Below are 4,229 nucleotides of genomic sequence, written 5' to 3'. Positions count from 1 at the left end.
ATGGATCTGGATGTTTTTCCCTCTCAGAGTTGATTTCCCTGAGATTGAGGTTTAAGTAAACCCCCCCCCTCTCTTCCTCTCCTTCTTATAGGAGTTTTCTTCCCCTCCCCTTCCCCTGTGAATCTTTGTGTGAGAACCATTATTCTATATGGTCTTTCTTTGCCCCCTATTTATACATTACATTTTCCCCACATATTGGTATACATAGATTGATATAAATGTAGTCCTTATAGAAGAGAGTTTGAGTAAAAGAAGATAACATTTTTCCCCTTTCCTTAATATTTACCTTTTCAGGTATTCCTTGCTCTTTGATTTTCGGTATCAAACTTTCCACAGAGCTCTGGTCTTTTCTTTGCAAAAAGTTGGAAGTCTTCTATTTTGTTGAATGCCCATACTTTCCCTTGGAAGTATATAGTCAGTTTTGCTGGGTAGCTGATTCTTGGTTGGAGACCCAGCTCTCTTGCCTTTCTGAAGATCATGTTCCATGCCTTACGATCATTCAGAGTAGAACTTGCAAGGTCTTGTGTGACCCTGATTGGTATTCCTTTATATCTAAATTGTCTTTTTCTGGCTTCCTGTAGGATTTTTTCTTTTGTTTGATAGCTTTGGAATTTGGCAATTACATTCCTGGGAGTTGTCTTTTGGGGGTTTAGTGTAGAAGGTGTTCTGTGAGCTCTGTCAGTGGCTGTATTGCCCCCTTGTTCTAGAATCTCTGGGCAATTTTCTTTGATTATATCTTGTATCACCATGTCCAGTTTGGTGTTTATTTCTGGCTTTTCTGGGAGTCCAATTATTCTTAAATTTTCTCTTCTCCCCCTGTTTTCCAGATCTATCACCTTGTCGGTGAGATATTTTATGTTCTCTTCTAATTTCTTGGTGTTTTGGCTTTGCTTTATTAGTTCTTGCTTTAAAGCCTGGTTTTCTTTTACAGTTTGGTCAAACTGGTTTTGTAGATGCGTGAATTTCTTTTGCATCATTTCCCACTTTTCCTCCCAGAGGGCTTCCATCTTTTTGGTCCTTTCTGATTCAAATTCTTCATGGGTTTGTGGAGAGTTTCTATTTCCTTTGGAAGATTTTGGAGAATTTTCTTGTATATCTTCTTCTATCTGCTCTGTATTTTGTATTTTGGCTCCATAGAATGTGTCCAGAGTCGCCCCTTTCTTCTTATTTTTCTTGGTATTTTGGGGCTTCTGTGGTTCTGTGGAGTTTGCCATTTCTGAATGTGGAGGATTAGTTTTTCTTGCCTCTGTCTGGTGTTCAGAGGCAGTCCTGGGCAGATGGTTCTATGAGCTTTCCCTGGGTTAAACTGAATATGCCTCACTGGAACTGGAATGGAAGGGTCGGACCACGAGGCCACACTCTCCCCCTGGCTCGATTTCCGGAAGTTGCCTTCAGAATCCCTGGCCGTGAGGCTGTTTCGTCGGCCTGCGGGGGGATGGGCTGCCGCTTCCCCAAGCTCCGAGAGCACAGACTTTCACTGAGACTTGGATAGCAGGATCCAGCCCGTGAGGCTGTCTTGCCCGCCCTGAGGGTTGCTGTTGTTTTGACCAGCTCTCTGCAGCGGAGGCCCCAGGCAGTAACTTTCACCCAGACCGACAGGCTCTTTGCAGCGGAGGCCCCAGGCAGTAACTTTCACCCGGACCGACCGGCTCTTTGACCGACAGGCTCTTTGCAGCAGAAGCCCCAGGCAGTAACTTTCACCTGGACTGGGACTTGGGTAGAAGACCCTGAGGGTTGTTGTTCCTCAGACCCTGCTCTCTGAGCCCGGCGCGGCTGCCGCTTCCGGGAGCCTTGGACTCTGCGCTCCTTCCCCTGAGGTCCGAGGGATCTCGGGTTCTGGCTTTTAAGGGGAGCCGTACCTTTTGAACCGGGTCCAGGTCCAGGAGGAGGGTTCCCAGGGTCTGTGCTGTTGATCGTTTTGAATTTCGGCGCCTTAGGAGCTTCTAGTTTGAGATCGGTCGGGAAGGGTTTTCCGGAGATCTGAACTTCAGCTTTCTCTAAGCCGCCATCTTAACCGGAAGTCTAGATATAGAGAGGGATGGTAGACTTAAGAAGAGTCCAGGAATAAATCCAATGTTAAAACAATTCAGCCACGTGTTGCTTAATGAGGCTGCCCTGCAAACTGCTTCATTTAACACAGTTGCTGGCTGGCTGACTTTTGCCTTTTGGTGCCACCTAAGGTTCAGTTCACTGAAACTGCAGGTACCAGACAAACAGCTTCAATCTTTCTCCTTCTCCAAAACTGTTATCCAGCAAAGCAGATCTACAAGCTTCTTCTTAGATAGGACTCCTCTTTATGAGGAAAGTAGAAACCCTCTTCAAATGGGTTTCAGAGGTCTCTTCCAGTGAGGTGCGGTGGTGTGGTCTAGTTGTTTTCTGAGAGCTTCTGAGCGGCATTGGAAGGAAGGGTAAATTAGGAGTCCGTTCCTCAAAATGTGGCGGTTCTTGGCCACCCTGTGTTGCCTGGTCGTACTGACCAGTGCCAAGAGCAGATTATCCTTTCCTCCTCTATCAGATCAAATGGTCAACCACATCAACAAGCTCAACACTGCATGGCAGGCTGCGCACAACTTCCTTAATGCAGACATGAGCTACATAAAGAAACTCTGTGGTACCTTCATGGGTGGAGCCAAGCTACTACCTTAGAGAATGATAATGGTTGATAATATGAAGCTACCAGAAAACTTTGATGCCTGGGAACAATGGCCAAACTGCCCTACTATCAAGGAAATAAGAGACCAGGGTTCCTGTGGATCTTGCTGGGCATTTGGAGCTGTGGAAGCTATTTCTGTCAGGATCTGTGTACACAGTAATGGAAATGCTAATGTAGAAGTGTCTGCTGAGGATCTGCTTAGCTGCTGTGGATCTGAATGTGGGGATGGCGGTAATGGCGGTTTTCCTGCTGGAGCTTGGAATTTCTGGACTAAGAAAGGCCTTGTATCTGGTGGTCTCTATGATTCCCATGTGGGCTGCTGACCTTATTCCATCGCTCCATGTGAGCACCATGTGAATGGCTCCCATTCTGCCTGTACTGGAGAAGAGGGCGACACCCCCACGTGCAGGAAGAAGTGTGAAGAGGGCTATTCTACTCAGTACAAGGATGACAAAAACTACAGATCAACCTCCTATAGGGTACCTTCAAGTGAGCAGGAGATCATGGCTGAGATCTACAAGAATGGCCCTGTGGAGGGAGCTTTTAGTGTGTATGAAGACTTCCTACACTACAAGTCTGGAGTATACCAGCACGTTGCTGGAGAGATGCTTGGAGGTCACGCCATTCAAATCCTGGCTGGGGTGTGGAAAATGGAATCCGTTACTGGCTGGCTGCCAATTCCTGGAATATTGACTGGGGTGATAATGGCTTCTTTAAATTCCTCCGTGGAAAGAATCACTGTGGGATAGAATCTGAAATTGTGGCTGGAATTCCCAGAACGGATCAATATTGAAAGAAGATGTAACCTGCTGCTATTTGTCTAACTATCAATAGCCCTTTGTGACTTTTAATCTTTCAAGAAAGAAAAAAATCTTGGGAATGGGAAGAAGGTGAATGTGGGCAAATGAATACTTTTAAAAGACAAGTTTGGAGAGATGCTCTTTTATTTATCTTTTGTTTAAAAGGGAAGTTTAAGGAGAGGATTTAGATAAATCATTGGGCTTTGAAAATTTGGTTGAGCTAAATTCTTGTGGGGTCAGCCAGCTCCATTGATAATAACATAGATGAATATTTCTTGATCTGACTCCAACTAATAATGCATGCCATTTCAGTTTAAGTAACTCTGTGAATAGCACATAGCACTGCTGGTAAACAGGCTGTGTAATACACTTGAGACCCAGGATGCTTTCTTTTAAAAAGGCCTTTTTTTCCAGGGGTGTCTCCCAATTCCTGTTATCTTGACTCCTACAATTCCCCTCAACATTCATCTTTTAGGAACCTGAAGTCCAGGAACCAACAATGATTGAAGGAGTGGGGGGAGGAGTGTTTTCTCCCACAGGAATAGGGATGGGTTTTTTGTTTTGTTTTTTTAATATTTTGACTTAGGAAGGAGGCAAAGAAATTCTCAGAAATTGACTTGGCTCCCACTTGTTAGGGGTAGAGGGAGGTAGAGTTGTGGGATGGGCCACAAAATGTTAGAATCCTATTTTGTCCCAGTTCTCACTGGTAAAAATCCTATACTATGCTTACTTCTCCTTAGTGCCACTCCACTTTTAGTGCCAGTTAGCCTGAAGCT

At 45.0% G+C, this 4,229-nt stretch overlaps 1 pseudogene; it reads left to right on the top strand.

Annotated features, from left to right (window-relative positions):
• The first annotated feature begins 2,046 nt into the window (after positions 1-2,046).
• Positions 2,047-3,458, top strand: LOC130457920 (cathepsin B-like; annotated as a pseudogene).
• The last annotated feature ends 771 nt before the right edge of the window (positions 3,459-4,229 follow it).

Source organism: Monodelphis domestica, chromosome 3, assembly GCF_027887165.1.
Source record: "Monodelphis domestica isolate mMonDom1 chromosome 3, mMonDom1.pri, whole genome shotgun sequence".
NCBI classification, from domain to species: domain Eukaryota; kingdom Metazoa; phylum Chordata; class Mammalia; order Didelphimorphia; family Didelphidae; genus Monodelphis; species Monodelphis domestica.
Note: the sequence above shows the minus strand (reverse complement) of the source record. Positions and strands in the feature narration are given on the sequence as shown.